We start from the raw sequence: 24662 nt of genomic DNA, 5'->3' as shown, positions 1-24662 counted from the left end.
AACTACAAGGCTATGGAGTTGAGGAATGGTAGTAGTAAACTCAAAATCGTGTCTGCTGTTCGGCGACGGTTATAACATATTTGGACCTTTTTAATTCTAATTTTACATTTTGCGTATATCGCCTTATCTCGAATCAAATGGAGAATTTTTTGCACACAATTGTAAAATGTGTTTATCCAAAGATAACCCTATGCAAAATATAATTTTTAATTAATTTTTATTAATTTATACAAAAATACTGAAAAAAATTATTGATTTAAAAAATGTGCAAATTAAAAAAAAATTATATATATATGTATATATATATATATTTTTTTTTACAGTTTTGAGAAATAATATTTCACAACTACTTATACTTTTTCTCAGGAATAGAAAGAATCCTGGCCTTTATTTTAAAAAAAAAATTAAAATTAGTTTAAAATCTTTAAAGTTTCGAACCATTCCGATAAATTTCCTTTGTATATTCCCGAAAGGTGAACAAAAATTTGTATTTTTTTCACTTTTTCTTGGAAAATAGCATTGCTATATTGTCTACTATACTAAAAAATGGAATTTGTTGGACTAGTTAACGGAAACCATATAACCTAAATTAATACATTGTTAGAATTTTTTCATTAAAAATTTATTGTAAAATAACGGACAACAGTCTGTCAATCCAGTTAACCGTGAAGTTTACGACAAAGAACATTTTTACCTTTACGGTTTTGAAACCGTTTACAACTAGTTTGGATACAAAAATATAAACAGTTTTTTAACCATTTACAATTAGCATGCTTTCAAAACCGTAATAAAGAAATTTAACAGGACATTGGAGCTGATCTTTTCGTTAGGTAATGAGCATTGGAATTAGGCTGTGGTTGAGTACAATTTTATCAAATCTACAGTGAAATTTGGCCAAATAAATTTATCCGGTTGTGTTACATATCTATTGCAAAAGTTGGGAAATACTAGACTTTTTTCCGTTAAGCAGATTTACGATCAAAATTCATGGGATCACTTATCAAAATTCAAAGGATTAAATGGGCAGGTTACATTATAAGAATGGAGGATAGCAGGACAACCAAAAAAAATTTCAGTGCCAGGCCAACAAGTACAAGAAAAAGAGGACGACTAAACCTGAGATTTTAAGACTGCTTTGAAAAGGACCGACAAGTTTTAAAAATAATAAATTGGAAAACCTTGGCTAAGGGAAGAATGTCTCGGCATAGGCTTGTTGAGAAGGCCAAGGCCCATCCTGGACTGTCGTGCCAATGAGAAGGAGAAGACGAAGATTTACGATGCTACCATCTATGTGTGAGAGAAAGTATCGTATTATAATAGACTAGGATCACTAATTTGGGAGTCTATGACACTAGAAACTCTTCATGAATCAAGGAAATACTGCGGTTTCAACGATGGTTCCCGAGCTCCCGATCGTGGCAGATTAGCCTTCTCGGCTGAACTATGTAAATGAACCAGCTGCAAGGAATTAAGTCGCTTCATTAGGTGAGAGTAATTGGCGCAATAAAATTCTGGTTGCTTAACTATATTAGGTGAAGGAAGTAAATAAACGGTTTTCTCACGGTTAATAGTTTGATCACCATTTTATTTATGGTTATTTGACTGTTTTGTCTGAGTATGGTAAAATAACAATTAAATTAATTGTTATTTACCCATTTTCCCCAGTAATTTCTATTAGTATTAAGTGAGATTTCTAAAATGTTCATTTCATTTCTTTCTTTAAAATTTTCATTCTAATTTCATTTCATTCCTTCTGTTCGACCCAGTCCTTCATGGAGACAGAGAAAAGTAATTTAAGCAATTTTTTCTACCGTTAAAATAAATTCTTCATTAAATATTCTTTTATTTAAAATATTCTGTAGAATCAGCTGAAATAAAGTTTTACTTTTTAGTCGCTTTTGCACATTTCCCTGATTGAAATCAAAATTAGTAGCACTTTGTATGATTTATTATAAAAAGGTAAAAATTAAAACTAGGTTACCTAATCTTAACAGCAAAAATGTTTCAAGATTTATGATTTTAGTCTCTATAAATAAGAAATTCAACTTTTCTTAACCAATATTCGTAAGGATTTTCAATTAAGAACTTCCACTTTGCAAGTTTTTTTTGCAAGAAATCAGAAATCAACCAACTCCTTGATATTTCACCGCTTTTTCGGTAATCCGTACTCCACTGAGATTTCCGAATTGATCAAGAAAAAATTGCGTAAGCAATTCTGGAGTTAGCGAGCATGATGCAGAGTTATTTAAATGTATAAATGCCGAAAGACGCAAATAATGATAAGAATATCTTTATCTTAATATATGACGAAAATTTGACATAAGTAATATGCATATGCTTCTAAATGAAAATCATTCCCTAACATTAGCATTCAATACACGCAAAAAATTTAAACATCTTAATATATATTTTTTCGTAATAACTGATTTTAAAATTTATTTTAAGAACTATAAAATATTACGTTTGTAACAAGATAAAGCTGTTCGAATTTAAGTATTAAAAAAAATGAAGCAACGTATTACTTCGAGTAAGTTGAATAACGTAATGACGTAAATACTTCTCAAAGTAGGCTGATGAGATACTATGTCTGACGTACAGAGAAAGAACTGATTACTGGTCAACCTCTTAAATGTCCGCCTTAGGTATATCTATAAAAGGCGAACAGGTGGAAGCGCGTACAACAATCGTCGTATTTTTAAGAAAAAATTAAGTAACCGTACATCTAAAATTCCAATTCTTGAGAACTCTTCATTTTGAGCCGTGGGTGCTCAAGAGGTAGAATTCTCTCCAACGAGGTGTCCCTGGTTCGAATCCCAGCGATGGCTGATCGATTCGAATTTCACAGTGACCACAGTGCTGACTCAAAATATCCTCAGTGGTAGACGGATCATGGGTTAGAGTTCTCCTACCATCAGGCTAACCGTAGAAGGTTTTCCTCCCCAAGTAACTCTAATGGGGGATATTTCCATTAAAAAGTCCTCTACGAAAGTGCATTTTTCCCAATACATCATTCAGTAGTTCCCTTATCTTTTGGATTGGGTTCAAAATTACAAGGCAATGGAGTTGAACATTAGTAGTCATTTGGATCGGTTGCTATACGGCGGTTATAAATTACAAATAAAAGTTTATATTCGATCATTTACAATTACTACTTTAAGATCATGTATAAAATTGCATACATAACACTTCAAAGTTCTTCGACTATTATTAAAAAAAAATAATAATAAAATGCAACTAATTATTGCTAAAAATTACTTTGTAAGTTGGATTATTTTTGCATAAACGAACTTGCCAATTGTATGCAAAAAAAATTCTATTAAAAATAAGTGAAAACAAATAATATTAAGAGGCCCAAACTTTCGTTTGCTCTCCTGAAAAAACTGACACATACCAGTAAGACATTCAAAAATTGAATGTCCCATTGGTGACTGACAGTAATGCAGAGCCTACATCTTTTCACATCCCCAATGAAACTTAATATACTTGTGCAATTCTAGATAAGACTGTTTGTGACAATTTATGCTGAAAATTGGGTAAGAAATTATACTGCAGTTATCCGATATTCCTAAAAATCAGCTAGAAGAACAAAAGAGCGGCAGACATAAGTAGCACGGTTGGAATTTTCATTCTAAAATTAACGTTCAAATAGCCGGTAGCAGTCTGATCATCCAATTCACCGTAAAGTTTACGGTAAAGACTATTTCTTCGCTTTACGGTTTTGAAGCTGTTTTCAACAAGTATGATTTAAAAAACATGAATACAAAGCTGTACTGTTTTTTTAAGCAGTTACAACTAGCATTGTATAGAAATCGTTAAAACGAATTTTAACTGGACATGGGAGATAGTTTAGCAGCTTTATGGAGCTGCTAGACTATCATTTATGCGTGAATGAGAGAATCGTAATCTATTAGCCCAGGGTCACAAATTGGGACTTGCTAGACACTGGAAACTCTTTATGTGTTAATGGAGGAAATATTGTTGTGTCAAAACTGCGACTCGAAGCACCGTTCTGCCGCTCACGAGATTGACGGATTAGTCCTCTCGGCTATAATATGTATCCATCTGACGGATTAGTCCTCTCGGCTATAATATGTATCCATCTGACGGATTAGTCCTCTCCACTATAATATGTATCCATCTGACGGAGTAGTCCTCTCTGCTGTAATATGTATCCATTTGACGGAAAAGTCCTCTCGGCTATAATATGTATCCATCAGCAAGGAACTGAGTAGCTTTATTAGGTAACCGTAGCAGTGCGATAAAATTCTGGTTGTTTCCGTATTAGGAGAACGTTAATAAACCGTTTTTTCATAGTTAACACTTTGAATACCATCTCATTTACGGTTATTTGACAGTTTTGTTTTTTGTGTAAAGAAGGTAGTGTAAAAGTTTCTTTGCGCTCAATTTTCTTCTGTGAAAGAAGCGGTTTATCACTCATTTGAGAGAAAGGTTGGAGTGACTGCAACAATTTTATTATTTATGCAAACGCTTATTTTGTTGCATGTTAGTTCGTTTATTTATGCGTCTTTTTATATAAGTCTTTTTTTATAATAATTTTTTTAGCGAAAAAATCACATTTTATTTTTTATGGAAAATAAAACATGCATAATTACATGCATAAATTCAACTAAAACAAAAAATATATATTATTTATTTAGGGTTTTCTTGCTTCCGATTTTCTAAGTTACTTAACTTTCCTTTGTTTTGACATTTGCTGCAATCTTTATAACGTGTTATGTTAAACACTTCTTCATTTGAGTTAAACAATGCATGGGATGGTTTGTCCAAGTTTAAGACGGTGTCAATTGCACAACAATGTTGTTCAATTTCGTTAAGGTTGCTGTAAATTTTAAATATATTATGGTTTACACTGTTATTTCTCTTTGCAGATGGTTTTAATTAATGGTTTTATTTAATTGTTATCTTACCATCTTCAACCAAAGCAATCAAATAACCACAAAAGATGATATTCAAACTTTTAAATATGAGAAAAAAAAAGTTTATTGATTGTTTTTTACCTGATATGGTTTAACAATCAGAATTTCATCGTGCTATCTAGGCCCACCTTATGAAGCAATTTTGTTCCGAGCTTCTGGGTACATACTGTAATTGAGAGGACTAATCGATCAATGTCATGATCGACTAAACAGGGGTTGTAATCCCATCGTAGATATCACAATATTTATATTTGCAGAGCAGATATCACAATAATTATTATTGATGCATAAAGGGCGCAGCACACACAGAACTCCAAAGTCCGTTTAAGGTTTTATTTTTATGGTTTAGAAACTGTGCCAGTTGTAATTGGTTACAAAACTGTTTAGTTATGTATTCTCAGTTTCTTAACTGTGCTAATTGTGGACGGTTTCAAAACGGTAAAAGTAATGTACCTTACCATAAATTTTAAGGTTAATCGGATAAACAAACTGCTACCGGTTATTTTACCCTAATTTCAGTATGAAAATTCTTACCATGCAACACACTTCTAAACTTCTAACAGCGTGGACACTAATGGCTTTACCTTGCCATAGTCATGGAGTTAAAAACTTTCTAAACGTGCCCTGCAACGTCTAATTATTACTGAGATCCAAACTATACCATGTCCATTTTTCAATATTTCAAAACTAGCTACTTGTGTTCATATTTCATGACCAATTAAGTTAATTTCCTAGTCTTGATCTATTTTGTGTATTTTTCTAAATCATGTATTCTATTTTTCACATCAATTGTTCTGAAAGTTCAACCAAATCGAAAAAGACACACGCCTCTCATTTTCGCTATCACATCTTGAAACCGGTTGCAATCATTTTCGAAGACTGATCAAGAAGATACAAATATTAGAAAAAGCCTTAATTATCAAGAGATATCGCACTTATCGATCTCTTTGTTTAAGAAAACTTTAAAATTCTCGTTTCACTTTTCATTGCCGCACCCAGTTCTTTTGTGAATTATCCAAATCAGTTGTTGTCGACCATTGTTTTTAAAGTATTGTCTTTCTGCAGTTTTCCGGTAATTTATTACCCTATCGGTATATTTCACGTACTACAACTCGTTGTTGATAACAGCTATTAGCATCGTGTATAAATCAATAATGACTCAAATTTTAGGTTCCGTTTCAGATAAAGGATTTAAATTTAGAAAGCGGAAATACATATAGTTAGTAAATAACTAACACTGACTTGTTTATCAGTTGTGCTTCTTTCTTTCTTTATAAAAAGAAATTAAATGAGATGTCTTATATCTTAAGTTGTTTTAGCTTTGACCGAAGAGTAGAGAATGAATTGGAAAACTGAGTATTATGCGAAAAAGTTTTTTGTATCTATTAGTAAATTTTAAAAAGGATTGGGAATTCGGTTGAGATATACATATTGTAAACAAGGCAGTGGTATAATGTTTATGTTACTAAAATCTTGAAAGTTTGTTATAACATTAAATGTTAAGAAAAATTTAAGTTTCATAAATAGTTAAGTAAAAGTGTATTTAAAGAAATATTTATGTTAATGTTATGATATTCAGACAAAGATGCCAACAGCTCCGCTTTTTGCAAAAGTTTTCTTAATAAATTGATTACGAATTTAACGATAACACTAAAAACAGAATAATGGACATTTGTCTCCGATTCTCAAATAGTTTCAATGGGTAATATTGCATCAAGCGCATTAAACTTGATTATTATATCAAACTTAGTATATTTAATATGGTTCTGGTGGTTCTGGTTCTAATACTTTAAAACCAAATTTACTAAGCTAAAAATATTTTAAAATTCACCTACGACTAGAAAATATTTTTTACAAAGAGGAACAAGCATCACTTTTCATGTGATGTAATATGATGTTTATGTCTGTTATAAAATAGAAACCATTTTGGTTCAGCGATAATATAATATTTTTGAAATATAATATTACGTTAAAATTACGTTTTAAGAAAAATGAAAGTTTTAACAATAGTTAAAAAGAAAAGTTTATTTGGAAAAAAATCATATTTAACTTCATTCTAACTTCATTCAGTAGTTATCAATGATCTTTTAGGTTTTTTAAAAATAAATTTCATAGTATAACTGTTAGAATGAGAAAAATGATGTTCAGATTCAATGATTCTTAGAAATTTATCCTGTTACATCCTAATTTAGTTCTGAAATGCGAAGCATAATGATTAGATTCAATTATTTTTAGTTCTTTATCCTGTTACACATTAATTTAGTTCGGGAATGTGAAGAATGATGTGCATTTAAAATTACTCTTAGTACTTTATTCCATTACATTCTAATATAATTCTGGAACATTAAAGATAATGTTCAGATTCAATGCCTCTTAGTACTTAATCCTGTTACATCCTAATTTGGTTCAAGAATGTGAAGCATAATGTTCATTTTCAATTATTCGTAGTGTTTTATCCTGTTATATCTTAATTTAGTTCTTTTTTATACATCCTTACGTGTTACTAATCCTAAATATAAACTGTAAAATAATTTAGAGATTTTGGAGAATATACGTTGATCATATATTTCGAAGAATTCTCATCCTTCGAATGCTTAGGAACAAATTAAACGAAAAATCTCCACTAACTCTTTTTGCCTTCACCTAAATTTTGTTTCATTTTGGTACAGTGTGCAACAAAATAAATGGACCATATACAAAATATCATTAATATCATTAATACAAAATATTAATTTTTTATCTTATTAATATAAGATTTTTTAAATATTGATAAATACTTCCCAAACAGTTTGAGAGCAGAAGTGGATATTAATTAAAAATATTCCAAAAATGATTTTTATTCAAAGTTTTAAGAATGTGTCATTTCGTTTATATCCGAATAACATCTAAAAGACGATTTAAGAAAAAAAATGCAAGAGTTTTACAAATGGAAAAAAGAAGATACTCAAAAATTCATTGATTGCCGATTTTACCTCATAAATTATCTTGTATTTCTTTTCATTAGAGTATGCCTTCTTTTCATTAGAGTAGAGTATTTTCATACGGTTTTAATTAGGGCGTATGGAGAGATACTTCAATTTCTTAATATTGTATTTTAAGAACCAATTAGTTGAGGATAGAAATTTATGAACTGAAACATTATCCCTCAATAATATCAGATTTTGGTCTATCAGTAAATTTTTCAACGGAGTGGAGTTATTGGTAATTATATTTTAGTAATAATAGGCAATTATATCTTAGTATCTTATTAATCCATTTTATTTCATATCTGGTGTTTAACAATCAACACAATTCTGAGTTTCAGACTATCCATGTTCAGTAACCTTGTAGTTTTGAACCCAACTCTGAAGACGAGGAAACTCCTGATTCAAGCGTTGATACAAACTAGCCTTTGTGGAGGACTTTTTTGATATAACTAACCCGCAATTGCCATACAAGGAGAGGAAAATCACGAAAACCTCCCTCGGTTAGCCCTGCTGCAAAGAGACTCTAACCCATGATACGTGTACCACTGAAGATATTTTACGTCAGCATTGTGATCGGTGCGAGCCGGGAGTAGAATTCGTATCAACCAACCACCACTGGGATTCGAATCTGGGCCACCTCGTCGGGTAGTGGACGCTGTGTAACCTGAGTACCCGCTACCCATCAGTAATACATTGATTGGTTTTATCATTTGAAACGATAAGCAGTCATAACTATTTCATTGAGCAGGCCCATACTGTTACCGAGTCACCTCTTTATACTCGCTTGGATAGTTATGAAGTTCCTTATTTAAAATTATGATAGAATAATATCTTGGTTCATCTAAAACTTCTAGATTAATTTTTTTTAAATTTACGCAGCAAATGTGGCCTTGCAGCATTATATAGAGCAAATTTTATGTATTCTACAATATATTGTTTCACCAACCTTCCCTTTTTGAATTTGAAAACTGTTAGATAATTAAAAATTTTTACAATATTGCATACTACTCGAAGTGAAATTAGAAATTGCAGTGATGGTTTAATTGGTGCCGAAATTTTGAAACAGTGATTTTTTAATATTTTCATTCTGTTACTGCTTTAATTATGCCTACGTTGACAGCGACAAGTTATCATTGACAGCAGTCTACATTTTTTTTCCTGTAACCTATTAAAGTGACAGAAAATTATGCAAAACGGTCTTAGACATTTGAATTCTATCAGAATTTCTTTCTTTTTTTTTTTTCATTCAAGCCACTGTTTGTAAAAGCACTTCAATTTTTCCTCTTTCTTCACCCATTAAACGATTTGTCTGAAAACATTCATGAAAAAAACTCGAATTTCGAACAAACAAATGAATATTTTAAGATGGATAATTTTAAATTTTTGAAGGCAGAAACCTTTGTTGGCTTATCACCCAGATTTTTTTAGGTTAATAAAAAATAGTCTCCCTTTTTAACATTATTGGTTTTATGTTTTTTTCCCTTTAAATATTTGTTTTTTCAGTTTCATTTCAAATACGTTCTTAAATAAATAATTAATCTGAAGCTCGAAAAATAAATTATTATTTAATCATAATCATAATTATATAAAAAGTAAGTGGTTGTTGCAATCTTTTTTCAATCTTTCATATCATAAAACTAATGTTAATATTCCGTTTCACTTTTGTACAATTCATTTGAAGATGGGATTTCATTACGCGCTCTGGATAAATTGACGATGTTTTTCAAAAAGTAATTTAAGACTAATTTGCAACATTTGATTAATCGGGAAGTACCGTGTAAAAATACCTGATCAAATAACTGTAAAGTGTACCAGCATTTAGGGGGCCGGTACTTTTTACTGTGAAATCTATTTTTATCGGAACATGTACGGAACAAAAAACCGTAAATACCATGTAATTTCTACAGTAATAATTACCATAAAATCACTGTTTATTTTATTGTAATTATTACGGTAAATGGTCGCTGTTCATTAATATTCATTTGCCATCATAGCACATAGTACATCATGAGCATTGTCTGCTTGGAAATTTGAAAAATATTTTATTTCAAAATACTTTAAAAATTTCAACAATATAGTCGAATCAAAGTTTCTTGATAATCTAATTACTTTTTTTAATATGCGATTAAAGAATAATTAAAAAAAACCGATACTTACTGGTCTGCTTTTTTAGAAAATAAGCATTTTAACCCTTCCAGAAACTAATAATGATCAAATCAAGTGAGTATAAATGGTGTTACTTGTATCCAGTATTTTAAATATCTACGTCTGCTACAAAATATTTTTGTCAGCAGTTAGACAGACTTGTATTTCCTTAAATAAACATTCAGTTGCTTTAACTTGATTCTTTAATTAAACGATTCTTGGTCTTTTTTCTTCATTTAAAAAAAATTGAATAAAATTTACCCAGTCGGATAAAATCGTTTATGTCTGAATGTAAAAGTCACGAATTCTTCCGACAGTGCCATTTTACAGAAAGGAAGGTTTAACATATTTTGAGCATGAAGTAGAACCTGTTTTAACAATTTGAAACAGTAGTTTAAAATTGGTCTGATCAGTTGTTAAACTTACCTGAAATAATCCTTCGAAACCAAATATAAACTATAAAATTAAAGTAGCAGAGTAAAAATCATATTTTCGCCAATCAAATTGGCCAATAGCCTGGAGTAGGCAAACAATAAAAAAATTGGGTAAATACTCTATTATTCTTTCTCTTTCATTTCAAAGTAGCATGGTGTCTGTCAACAACTAGTTTCTTGGGATTTCAAATAAATAGTAGCAGTATTTCAGTAAAAAGTACCAAAAGTTCTGGATTCACCGATCAACTCGATTTTGTCTATCCATCCCCAATAAATATGTTATGATACTCACAATTAGGAATTTCAAGCATTTTCACTTCTAATACAAGTTTTATAAAATTCACTCTTTAATCACTTAATTTTGAATTTAATAAGTCGTAGGTTGATTAGAAAATCCGGCAATTTTTGCAAATATTGTTGTCATTTTTCAAAACACCAGGCTAATTGGAAAAGTCAATAAAAGCTGATAAATACAAAAATATTCTCAATGCAATCAGCTCATTTAACTGCAGTCTAATTAAAAAAATAAAACGCGCAAAAAAGTGTCTTATCAACCTGAATATCTATAAGTAATGAATAGATATTTAAATTAATTGAGAAAAAAAATGATGTATTCTCTAATTGGCCTAAAGGTAAGTAGTCTCTTTTTTTTCCAAATGACCGCATGTGTTAACATCCGTCAATTCAGGCATCTACAGGGCGATTTTGTTGACCTCTCTTACAGGGGCACCATATTAGGTGGGCCAACGTCGCTCCCACACTAAGGACAGATAGTACAGTAAAGGAAAGAACATCCATATCTTGCCCGGGATTCGAACCCAAAACCTTTCTGATGCAAGGACAGTTCCCTATCCCCTACACAGGCCAGTCTCATTGTAACAAGAATGAAAATTTCCAGGATGACTAAAAATAGTGGTGACTTTTCCAATTAGCTATAAGTAAAATAGCTCATCCAGCCCATATATCCTTGGGCTTATTAAAATACAGGCAAAAAGTTGCTCACTCAGCGTGAATATTTTAGGCTTTTATTAGCAATAGATTGAAATAAATCAGACTTATTTATTAACCCATTAACGATCGGTTAATTTTCAAGAAAACTGTCGTAAAAGTGCCTGTTTTTTTGGCTTTTGTATTTGTATTACGTATTTGATTAGTGCTGCAACTAGTTTAAAATAAACTAACTATCTACAATAATTTTAAAAATATCCTGGTACTGCCATCAGGTGTATAAAACGAGAAATAAAATGTTTTCCGGGCAAAAGAAATGAATTAGTTTTATTCTACGTTACTACTGAACCCTCCAGCCCGTCAATATCACGGGAGCGATAAGGAAGGGGTTAAGCAGTAAGGAGTACATTCTCTTATTATCCTCATGATAAGCTGGTTCATTTTTATTTTATTTCATTTCATCGTCGAAGAGCCCATCCAATTTTTGAGTTTACGACTATCAATGTCTAATCCCGTAGCCTTGGAATTTTGAACCCAATCCAGAAGACAAGAGGACTACTGTAGCAGGAATTGGGAGAAATTTGGCTTCGTGGAGGACATTTTGATAGAACTAACCCGCATATGAATTACATGGAGAGGAAACTGACGGCAAGAAGACCCTAACTCATGACCTCTGAGGATATTTTACGTTAGTACTATGGTCGGTGCGAGCCGGGTACATTTGAAGGCAAGCGCCCTTCCCCCTGAACCGCTACGGCTCAAGCTAGTTCATTGTAATAAGCCTAAAAAATATAATTGAATCAAAAACCTGGTAACTTCACCTATTAGACTGACGCATTACAAAATGACGTTCGCAATCTGGAATTTTTAATAACTCTGACACATTGAAAAATGACGTCCACGATTTGGATTTCCCAATTATCTTAACAAAAATAAAATGTGATCTATCGTTGCCTTCAATTGTGGCACTACTTCGTAAAAGGTAAGGTTTTCTTACAGCATTTTTTTTTTAATTGCTGCTTTTGTAATCTTTGGAAAATGACATTAAAATCCTTGATATAAATATTTGGGACCTTGAAATAGTAACAATGTATCGTTCTAGCACTTGCCCTTCTTCACACACATTACTGTTAACGCCCTAACTCAGCATGCCTCATGAATTTGAATCATTTTTTTTTCTTCAAATATTTTTTTTTGTGTGTGAGTTCCTTATACATCGATATGAAATTTATTTGAAATTCTCCACGTTCAAAAGCATGGAGAAACAAATATTGATTTCACAATGTTTCGTAAAAGCCTAAAGAAATCAATATTTTATTCATTAAATCCATCCACATGTAACTTATGTTTTTTTCTTCTTTTTTTTTTTGACCAGGCAATTGATAAGCTACCTTCATTCACTGATAAAGGTGAGTCGATCTTCGAAGGCTATTTAACCTCAATTTTTCGATACTTCTGGCTATATTCTTCAAAAAATTTCACAAACCTTTTTATTTATATGTTAATTTATCAAAGTGATTGCAAATTTAAAAATGTAGCACCTTCAGATATCACTTTTAATTAATAAAAAAGAAAATTCACGGGTGATATTGTATAATTTATTTTTGCTTACGGTTAATTGCAATTGGTAGAAAATAATTTATAGATTTAATTTTTTATCATTTTAAATGCCTGATTTATTTGCAATTATATATTAAGTTTTGAAACAAAATGTGGGATGATTCCCTTATTTTGTCATATATGTGCCGCATGTGATTAAGTAACAAAATTGTCAAAAAACATTTCGTTAATATGATTTAAGCCAGATTTATGGGTGGCACAATCATTTTTATCTATTAAGATCTTGTAATAACCAAATCTCAATAGATAAAAATTATTTTAATTATATTCATAAGAAAAGTCGTCATTATATTTTAAATTATATTTTAATTGTGTTATATTTTAAAAGAAATATCTATATTTTAAAATTTGTAATGATTCATATACTTTCTTTTAAATATTATTTTGCCCATCAAATTTATTTCATCCCACACAGTTTAGTGGTGCTACGTAAGCAAAAAAACTTTTTATGATTTATGGTATCATTTGAAAACGCAAAAATGAAACAGTCTAATCATACTGCAAAATCATTAAGGAAATCGTTAAAAAAAAAATCACGTATTTGCTGAAAGATTATTTCATTGATAGAAAGATTCCATCAATGAGAGAGCTCATTTTCACCACTAAAAACGATTATTAATGATTACTGAAGTATTATTATTTGATATTTATAACCATAAAATGAAACATTCATGCTAAACCCTTATTATATAAAAGTAGAGCAATATATTACTTTTTAAAAGAAAAAAATTACATTTCTTTATTTTTCCGAAAATATCGTTAATAATTGTATTGAAACAAATCGACAATTTTATATTCAGCCCTTTATTTTGCATTAAGTAGACATTTTGCTTTAGACACATGCATGACGTGCACGTGATATGTCAAATGATTACCATAATGCCTGAATATAGCAAACGAAATACATAATGCTAATTTCGTGGCATTTTGTATTCTTCTCATCTTTTTCATAAAAGTATTCTTTTCTTTATTGCATGTTTAAAAAATTACTTCGATAATCCACATTTTCTCCCATAAGCAGCACACATTAATAATTGAATATTAAAAATATTTATATCTTCATATGTATTTTTATCCATTATTATCTTAGTATCCATTATTTTTTCAAAACAAATATCCAATATATCTTTATTTTGTCATTAAATACAGATATTACCTTTATTTCTTTATTTTTACGCATCTATTTTTTTTTATAACTGTTCTTCCAAGTATCTTGTCTATTTCACTATACTGAAATAAAATATATCTAATTTGTTCCTTTTTAAATCTTGAGCATTTTTTAAGCACAAGGAATTTTTTTAAATGTTTTTCTAATTATTTTTCTAAATATTTCTTTTTTGATGTAGGTTAAAATAATAATTCCAATTATTTGCACGTAACCGCGGTCAAGAGGAATCACGTGAGTCAAGAGGAAGAGCGTTCACCTCCCAATGAGATGATCCAGGTTTGACTCCCAGCGGAGTTGATATGGATTGGCTGATAAGAATACCTAATTGTGACAAATTTTGCACCCGACTAAAATTTAAATTTCTTAGAACTCTTCATTTTGAGCCATGGTAGCTCAGGGGATAGAGTTTTCTCCAATGAGGTGCCTCGGGTTTGAATCCCAGGGATGGCTGGTTGATTCGAACCTTGCAGCGACCACAGTGCTGATGTAAAATATCCTCAGTGGTAGATGAATCCTGGGTTAGAATCCCCTTGCTAACAGACTAACCATGGGAGGTTTTCGTAGCTTTCCTCTCCATGTAAGGCTACTGCGTTTTAGTACAATTAAAGCAAGTCCTGAAAGAAGGATAGTTTGCATCAATATCTGATCCAGAAGTTCCCCTGTCTTTTTTGTTTGGCTCAAAATTATTGGCTGTCGCAAACTCATAATTGAATCGGCTGTTCAACGCTAGGTATAAAATAAAATAACAAAATATTTGCATGAGATCCAATAAAAATAGCATATAAATGACAGAATTTAATTTCAATTTCTTAAGAAAAGATACCCACTTTGTAGAATAGAAATGTTCACACATTTCAATAAATATATTTCTTTCGTTTGTGTAATTGTTTTAGCTTTTTAATAAAATATCCCTCACTTGTTCAGTGCTTTCAAAACAATAGCTTGAATTTTCACGTGCTTCTACAGTTCGCACATATGAACAAAAATAATTCTTTATCTTTACGTAATTGAGTTATTTAATGAAATATTTCTCTTCTACATCATGTTCCTAAAGCAATAACTTTAATTTTCAAGTGTTTACAGTTGGCATATATGAACAAAAATAATACTTTTCTTTATGTAATTGAGTTTTCTAATGAAGTATTTCTCTTCTACATCGTGTTTCTAAGACAATAACTTTAATTTCTATGTACTTCTTCAGTTGGCACATATGAACAAAAACATTTCTTTTCTATATGTCATTGAGTTTTTTAATGAAATATTTCTCTTCTACAACTTATTTCTAAAGCAATAACTTAAATTTACATGTATTTGTACAGTTTTGGCACAAATGAACAAAGTATAAAAACCAAAATAACAATCTAATTTACAGAAAGAATCCCTAATGTGTGTGCTGTAGATCAAAATGCAGGTGCCCACAGTTTAAATTAAAACTGTAATACTTTTATCAAAGAGAAAATATTTAAAAAAATATATTTAAATGTAACTATTTTATCAATAGCAGAGTGCTAGGATTTTAATGGTTGGTTGAAGTTCTGAAGTTTTAAACATGACGTCAAAAAAGTCATAAAGGCAATTTGTTTTTCATAACTTCATAGTCACTTTGAAGCTGGTACGAAAGAGCTTAAAATAGCAAAAAGAAAATATAAAAATGCAGCGTAACTGAACTTATTTACATGATTCTGCGTTCATTTGAGTTAAATTCAAACAATTAGTAGATAAAGATCGATTTCTAAAAAAATTGCCTAATTCTATGACAAATGACTTTACAGAAATATTGACATTGTTATTTCATATTAATGTTTCTTTTAAAAATTAAAGATCTCTGTTTTCGTTAAAGAATGATAAAGAAATTTTAAAGGAAATAAAATTTATATTAAATTTTTTCATGCATGACGACAAATGATTTTTTTTGAAAAAAATGATTATTTCATTGTTCAATACACCTAACCCTTTATTTAAATACCTATTTTTTTATGTTAAAATCTAAAAATAATATTTATCTTAATTGACTTTATGGAAGTATTAACATTACTGTTTTATATGTATGTGCTTTTTAAAAATTAAATTTCTATTTAATTTGTGTAGTAGAAAGAATTAAAATTTACTGACTATCATTTATTCACGCATGACGAAAAATAATTATTATTTTTAAATAATCATTATTTTAATTTTTAATACACCTGACCCCTTATTAATTTGATCTTTATTATTAAAAAACCCATTTTTTGTAATTTTTGTATTAAAAACTGAAAAGGATTTTTAATTTGTTTTTCTAATTCCTTTTTGAACTTCAAACTGGTAGTGCGCTGATTAAAAATTTGTCTCTTTTTTATATGATAATAAACAGCATAATCAATTAAATAATTAGCATTTTTGCTCTTTTCTTCTTTATTTGTTGTGCTCACTGAAAAGCATAAGTCTAATATTACATTTCATTTGAAATAATGTTTCGACAAAGTCTATCATATTGGTAATGTCTATTAGTTAGGAATGCAACCGCAATGTCCTTCTAAAAATTTTCACATTAAAGGTCTAATGCACCCAGAAAATAGTAAAATGTAATCTAAACTTGAAAGATTTAGGTTTTCATTTTAGTGTAGATTTAGATTTATTTAATATTTCTTTCTTCCTTTTTTATTTATTCTTCATAATTATTCTAAACTCTTTTTCATAGCTTACTATAAAACAAATAGTCATTTTCAAATTTATATTTCACTTTATTTGCATTGTTTTTATGTTTATTGGAAGTCAACTTCAATTATTCCCATAATCTATACTAAGCATCGTTTTACTGTTCTTTGTTATTTTTATGTTTAATTTCATATAACAGACTGCATTAGTTTCTCTTTGTCTGTTATTTAAAAAAAAATTCTTACGGTGAATGTATTTGATTTATTTTTTGAAATTATAAACTTCAGACTCGTACTAAAATGTAATATATATTTGAAATACGTTGTCAAGTTGTTTTCAATCGCAATTTCTAAAGAAAATTATATGTCCGCGTAAATAATGTTTACTGAACTTATGAAGGTTAGTAGCTGTTTTTCCTACGTGATTTCATTCTAGATCAATGAACTTAGTCTTAGATAGCATTGGCAACAATAACAATCGAATAAGTGGTCAATAATGTATTATAAAATAGAATCTTCGGAAGGGCACACCTAAATTATCTCAATTAATCGCTGCAGACTCAGGATTTTCTGTTAAATTTCTTTTTTTCAAATTTCTCAGGATTTCTTTTTACTCTTAAATTATTTATGCTATATATATATATATATATATATATATATATATATACATATATATATATATATATATATATATATATATATATATATATATATATATATATATATATATATATATATATATATATATATATATATATATATATATATATATATATATATATATATATATATATATATATATATATATAAATTTCCACATAATGGATCAAAGTTGGCCATTTTGTAGGCAAATATTAATTAATAGAAAAATGCATATTTTTAAAATTATTATATGTTTAACATAATTTAATTATTATTCTCATTTTTTTTTAATTATTCAAATTGAAACCCGGAAAACGTTTGGGGAACTAATAATAATTTATTTGAATAAGTGGGCATTAATTTCAATTTTAAAATAAGTGAGTGAAGAAATTATTATAATCTGATTGATTAAAAAATATGGAATTTTTTTTTAGTGTAAGTTCTTTTTCTCTTTATAACTTACTTATTAAACTTACTCTTTTAATTTACAACTTCATACTTTGCTTAGATGAGCATGGATGATAACGTGTAGTAGGTGCTTCAATGCTACGCTATCCATCCTGATAAGGAAAGCTTCTTTTCTTGAGCCTATAGCTTTGAGTCTTAATGAGGATACATCCTTATCCTAAGGAAGACAAGAAAAAAATATAAGTTTCAGCAGTCCTCATGACATAGGACTGTCAATCCTTGTCTAGCAAAAGTAGCTTCAATGAAATGTCGAGCACCAACTGCCGAGATAATTTATATACGAGCTTCATTGGTGCTTTAACTTTAGGAGTTTTCGGTGGGGCTGATATAAATCCTATTTTAGGAATATTACAATATTTTGAGTTTGAAAAACTATTTCAATCTCATTTCTCTGAGTGTGTCCAAAATTTCCAAAAATTAAGTTTATCGAAGGCCATGAGTCGAGCTATTTATGTATCCCCTGGTTTCTCTGAGATAATTTACAGTAATTCATAAAGTTTTTTTCATTATCTTTTTTCCTTATCTTTATTAAACTAATGGCTTAATTTCAATTTCTCTGCATACTTATAACACAGTTTTTCGAATTATTTCGCGGTTATCCCAAAGGATCTCTTATACTGTTGGAAATTTCTTGGAAAAACGGTTAACAGATAATTTATGATTATCTGTTAATTATGAATTACAGATAATTATGAATACAGATTACAGATAATTATGATAGTATTAAGAAAAATGGTTAACAGATAATTTGATTGTTATTTTATCATGTTCAAGAAAAAAAAAGAGTCAAATAACCGTAAATATGATGGTAACCAAACTGTTAACTGTGTGAAAAACCGTTTATTAATTGCTTTCACCTAATACGGTTAAGCAACCCGAATTTAAACGCACCAACTTAGCCCACCAAATGAAACCACTTCGTTCCTTGCAACTGCGCACATACTATAGCCCTTTTGGCTATAGTATGGCTAATCTGTCAGTCTCATGACCAATTGAGTCAAAGCATGAACACCGCAATATTCTTCCCAAACCTCTCAGCACATGAAGAGTTTCCGGTGTCTTGCACTGTCCAACGCCCGTTACCTAATGAAAAGTCTAGCTCCTATGTTCTGTTAATTCCTTTTTTTACGGTTTTGAAACTATGCTAGTTGTAAATGGTTAAATAATAGTATAGTTTTTTATCCATGACATTTTAACCGTACTAGCTGTTAATAATTTCGAAACCGTAAAGGTAAAAAATGTTCTTTACCTTAGACTTTACGAATAATCGGACGGACTGACTGCTGTCGGTTATTTCGCCATAATTTTAGAATGGAAATTCTAACAGTTTAGTTAGAATTACCCCTTCTATCTTTCTCTTTGAGATTCGTAAAGAAGATTTTGAAACCCCCTAAATGTTAAGGATATGCATGAAAAGTACGCAAATTACCCAAACATAAAATTTCATTATTTATTTAACCATTTCGTTTTTAAAACTCCTAAAATACTTACTTTTTTCCATCCAGAACAATTTTTTTTAAATCGGCGTGGTGTTGGCTCAGAAACTATTTACAGAGTTATTTATAATTCTCTCCGGGGTTTCAAAGCGTTATAGTGAAAAAACGAAGACGAATATAGCAAAAAAGAACATATGAAATTATTCCGAAAGTATTCAAGTTTTAATTTACGCAGTTGCCGGTAGATGGCAGTAACATATACCACTGAAGTCAGTTGTAGTAAAAAAATGGCGTTTACAGGTGGAGGGAATTATGAATATCCTTGTATTTCTTTGCCACGAAATTAATACTTGTGGTTTAATCTAATACTTCGGTAATAGCTACATTAATTGTCGATTGCCTCACTTTTCTTAACATGATGTCATGTTATGTTTAAAACCAAAATTACCTGTAGATTAGAGAGTCATGCATATGGATAAAGAATACAAGAAAAAAAAATAATTGTAACCTAATTATATAGAAATGCAAAATTATTTTAAGAAAATGAAAGTTGTTATAAAAAAAGAAACCTGTTGGGTAGAATTACCAGCTATCGGTAAGATGACGAATTTGTTATTTTATCCCTTATTGCTATTTCAGATTAAGTTATTATTGGTTATAAACTTATCGTAAACAAACTGGGAAATACATGATTCATTATAACCTCAATTGGTTAATTACCTTAATAGAGTAAGAAGGACATTCTTATCCATTTTTTTCTTTTCATTGAAATTTACACTGTTTGCGTTACTGTTAATCTTTTAAAGCACAAATGCTGACTAATGCTGCAATTAAAACTTTCCTTAGAATTCCCGAAGACCACGAAACATTTCAACTATTAATCGAACGTGTCATATGAGTATGAGCATATGATGAGTATGTCATATGAGTATATGATTTTATACCTTAAATCATAGACTAAAGCCTATGATTTAAGGTATAAAGTAAAACACGACGCTGAGATGTGGATTGAGTAGCATATGCGGAGAAAAAAATTCTGAAGAAATTACCGTTCTGTGTGGTAATATCTGGTGAAAGAAAACAACATATTTTTGGATATGAAAATCAAACGATACGGTATTTGAACCATTTATTTTTTTATTTTCCCTCTTTTACGGTAGCAATTCCCCGGAAATTTTGATTTTCAAAATTATGGTTCTTATTATTATACCGTTCGAAAATTCAAAATTTATAAATAATTTTAGCCAACTAAATGGTTTTTATGCCATGCTCTAAGGTAATACGAAAAAAAATTTACAATACCACATTTACCAAATTTTAACACAGATTATAAAATGTTATTTTACAGTTAATTTCACCTAAATCATCACCAAAGCACTTTGACAAAAATTATCGAGCTTTTTGGTGTCCCCATAAAGCCGGAACCACGCCATTTTTTACCATATACTAATAGTTTCGACCATAATTTTGTTCGATGTGTACAAACACGTTTTGCGACGTTTTCTTATGTTAGTTGTAGGTGATGCTACGTACAACCTCTTAGTGCTATATATTTATATAATTCCTAAATTTTAGTCATTGCCATTGACATTGTTAAAAAAAAATCAAATTCATAAAATTTAAATAAAATTAAAGGGTTTATTTTTTTATTCTAATGCTCAAAAATCTGCAATAGTACACTAATAGTGAAGTATGGTATTTCAAAAAGTAGAAACGTTAGCTGTTTTAAAGAAAAACTTCAAGTTTTCCATGTTAAATATTCTTTTGAAGTTCACTTAACCTTGAGAAAGACGCAGTAAATTAAATATTTATGATCGATACAAAATAATCGATACCAAATAATTAATAGATAATATAATAATTTTTGTAACAAATGACAAAAGTTTCATCACACAAAATAGGATAATTTCATAGGGTATTCTGATTTTGAAAGTAGGCTTCTAAAATTTAGTTTCCGTTGTTGAATGATTTGAATAAATCACAGCTGGAAACTATCCGAGCTAACCACAAAGCAAATGAAAGACCATAAAAATAAAAAGGAAACAATCAATGTTGTTTCAAAACAGCTACTAGTTTTAGCATTGTAAAATTACTTAACATGTGACTACATAATAGACAAGAACGAAAAGAAATATCCTTAACAAAGAGCATTTCATATCGGCTTATGCCCAATTGAACTTGACGAATAAGATTAAGTCGACCATAAGGAAGGGCACGATTCATAAACAAGCTGGACTTGTATTAATCTCATTATTAAAGTGGACTGGTCATAATATGTTTACGCATCCATTATTTATCTCAAACATGTCTTTCAGCGGACTTTAAGGGAGACTTGACCGATAATGCATTGTGTCCCTAAAGGTTGCAATTGTTGACAAGTTGTGAAAGTAGTATTAAATTGGGTATTAATCGCTGCAGACGAACATATGCCGTCACATCCGATTTAGCAAGTAATTGGGAATAATTTTCGTCATACATCCGCTTTTGTTTTGAAGAAAGGGTGAGCCAGACTTGTTGTCTTAGCTCTAACTTTCACCTTGACTTGGTAATCCAAGCGGAAAAAACTGGTTGAGTAAAACCGCTGTAAAAAGATTAAATCGAGCAATTTTTTTTCGTTAAATTAGGGGATTTCAAAATTAACTATTGCTTCCTTTGTTCATGCCCAAGTTGAAGGCTTTTTTTTATACAACGAACGCTTTTTTTCCGGAAAATACGCATTTTAAATTGGCGATGATTGTTTTAAAACAAATATCGTTATATGTAATTAGACAGTATGATGCGTTGAAAACCTTGATGCGTTGAAAATCTTTATAAGTGGCTTTTTTTTATAAGAAAAGAAAACTATTTTTTTATCAGGTGTGTTCATTTAAATAATAATATGCATTATCATTATTTTATACGCCATTTAAACAAACGGGAAGCTGTTTTTAAGCAAATCATATAATTGTGCGCATTAGGAGGAAGCAAAGTGTTAAAAGCCTTGTAAAAATATTTAATGGTCAAAGGTTATAACCTTTTTGCATCTAAATCCTGCAAATCAGTTTACATTTATTATTTTTTTAGAAACGGAGAACTATTTGTTTTATTAGTTGTGTATATTTTAATATGATATTTCCGATTACTAATTTCTTCTTAAGCTTTTTGTTGAAAAATGCTCAATTTAAATAGATAGATGATTGTCTTAGAGCAAATATCATTTGGTGTAATTAGACAGTATGTTGCATTGAAGGCCTTGAAAACCTGATTTCTTACGACAAAATATAATCCTTTTTCACTCCAGATCTTTATAATTGTCTTTTGTTTAATTAGTAATTTGGGAAAAGAAAAATATTTGCCTTATCAGTTTTGTTTATTTAAATAATAATATGGATTATCAGTATTAGTGGTACTGATTTAATGCGTCATTTATAAAGATGGGCGGTTGTTTTAAAGCATGTCTCATTATTGGGCATAAAAGGAAGGAAAGCGTTAAAATCCTTGGAAAAAATTTTAATGATTAAAGGCTATAATGTCTTTTTTACCACTAAACCCTTCTAATCAAGTAAAGTTTTTTTTACGTATAAGAAATAAAGCACTAATTGTTTCAACAGGTGTGTATATTTTCATATGATAATTCCAATTAACATTTTTAGTAATCGTGCACTTGCTAAGCAATTTGCAGAATTTGTTACATGCAAAATTATTTACTTTAGGCAATTAACCAAAGAAAAGCCTTGGAAACAGGATCTATTACAATTAAACAAGTTTTCCATTGTACCTCCAAGTCTGTTTAATTTATTTTATTTGTTATTTATTTAGGAAAAGGAAAGTATGTTTTCGTCCTGGTATATACACTTTAAAAGTACTAAATCAAATCATTCGAAACGGCATGCACTAAGTATCACTGCCCCCAATTGGAAATTCCACCCTAAAAGTAGGGTAGGGGTCGTAACAATAAATATAATCCATTAATGAGCCAAAGTGTATAATGAATAGATTTTAGAAGTGCAGAACCTTAAATTTTAGCTAATGCCTATCGATAAACATTTGGAGAATGAAAGTACTTTCAAATTTTAGAATTCTTTAGCAACCTTTCAAAATTATACTACAGTCGAACTCGTTTATAACGAGCACAAAGGGACCGTAACATGTACTCGTTAAATCCGAGTGCTCGTAATAAACGGGTCCTTAAGACAGGCGTGCAACCAGAAGAGGGGGGGAGCTTGGGAGGTCAAATGATTGAGCATACTTAAAATTTAATTAATACTTACTTACTTTAATTACATTAATTAATTTAATTAAATACTTTTCTTAATTTAATGACAACTAACCCCCTTCCCTCGCATTTCTTTATCATTTTGAAAAAAAGATAAGACAGAAAGACTAGAAAGATGAGAAAAAAGATTGCAAGACAGAAAAATATTGCTCGCTAAAACCGGGTCTTGCTCGTTAAAAGCGACTTCTGTTCCATAGACTTAACATTGATCCAACCAAAAATTCTCATTTCCCTCGGTAAATCCGAGTTCTCGTTAAATCCGAGCTCGTTATAAACGAGTTCGACTGTACAATTATACTGCATTAGTTTATCGAAAATAACTTCGGTGAAATGGAGGTGACAACTTTTTTATACTTAAATACGCAATTTAAATAAATGGATGGCAGTTGCAATTAAATAAAATACAATATTGAAAAGCTTTGAATAAAATATCACTAAATACCATACGATATTTTTTTTTTTTTTTTAAACTACATTTCGAACATTACATTTCAAAAAGGTCCGAAAAACATTGCAAACAGGCTTCAAATAATTTATAGGGATGTGGTGTAGTAAAACTTGTGCTGCCATCTATTTACTTGAGGGAAGACTATAATTTGAAAGCTAAGCTCATTCAATTATAATAAAAAGAATCTCTATTATATTTAGTTCAGAATAACAGGATGCAGCGTATAATTTACAGATGAATAAATTTTTAAAATTACACTAAGAATTTGGCAGAAATAATTGGTACAGTTTTGATTGCAATTGCATAATTTATAAGAAAATGCCTAAAATAAATTGCATTAGTAGCTAAATCTAATTATTTTAAACAAGATATCTCATAATTATTCTGAAACAACATGCTAAAACAGTGAAAACCTATACGAATTATAATATATTTTTAGAGGATTTGAATATAATATTTACGTTACGTGAATCAAACGTTAATAATTCTTTCAAAGAGTTTAATAGTAATAGAATAAGTAGAGTAGGCAGAAAATGAGACAAAACGCTTTTGTTATTCAAAA

At 29.8% G+C, this 24662-nt stretch overlaps 1 protein-coding gene across 2 annotated transcripts in view; it reads right to left on the bottom strand.

Annotated features, from left to right (window-relative positions):
- The window catches only part of LOC107453699 (hephaestin-like protein), a 93494-nt gene extending 75376 nt beyond the window's left edge, over positions 1 to 18118 (bottom strand). Inside the window, exon 1 of one of the 2 annotated variants that reach the window (XM_071177539.2) lies at positions 17957 to 18118. The gene's annotated coding sequence lies outside the window, so the exon portion shown is untranslated. The remainder of the gene's footprint in view (positions 1 to 17956) is intronic. The other variant, XM_043038978.3, reaches the window with a different exon arrangement.
- Between the last annotated feature and the right edge of the window lie 6544 nt (positions 18119 to 24662).

This window comes from Parasteatoda tepidariorum, chromosome 2, assembly GCF_982258835.1.
Source record: "Parasteatoda tepidariorum strain Cologne lab strain chromosome 2, Ptep-v5.0, whole genome shotgun sequence".
In the NCBI taxonomy this organism is placed as follows: Eukaryota; Metazoa; Arthropoda; class Arachnida; order Araneae; family Theridiidae; genus Parasteatoda; species Parasteatoda tepidariorum.
This window is presented reverse-complemented; position numbering and strand designations above follow the sequence as displayed.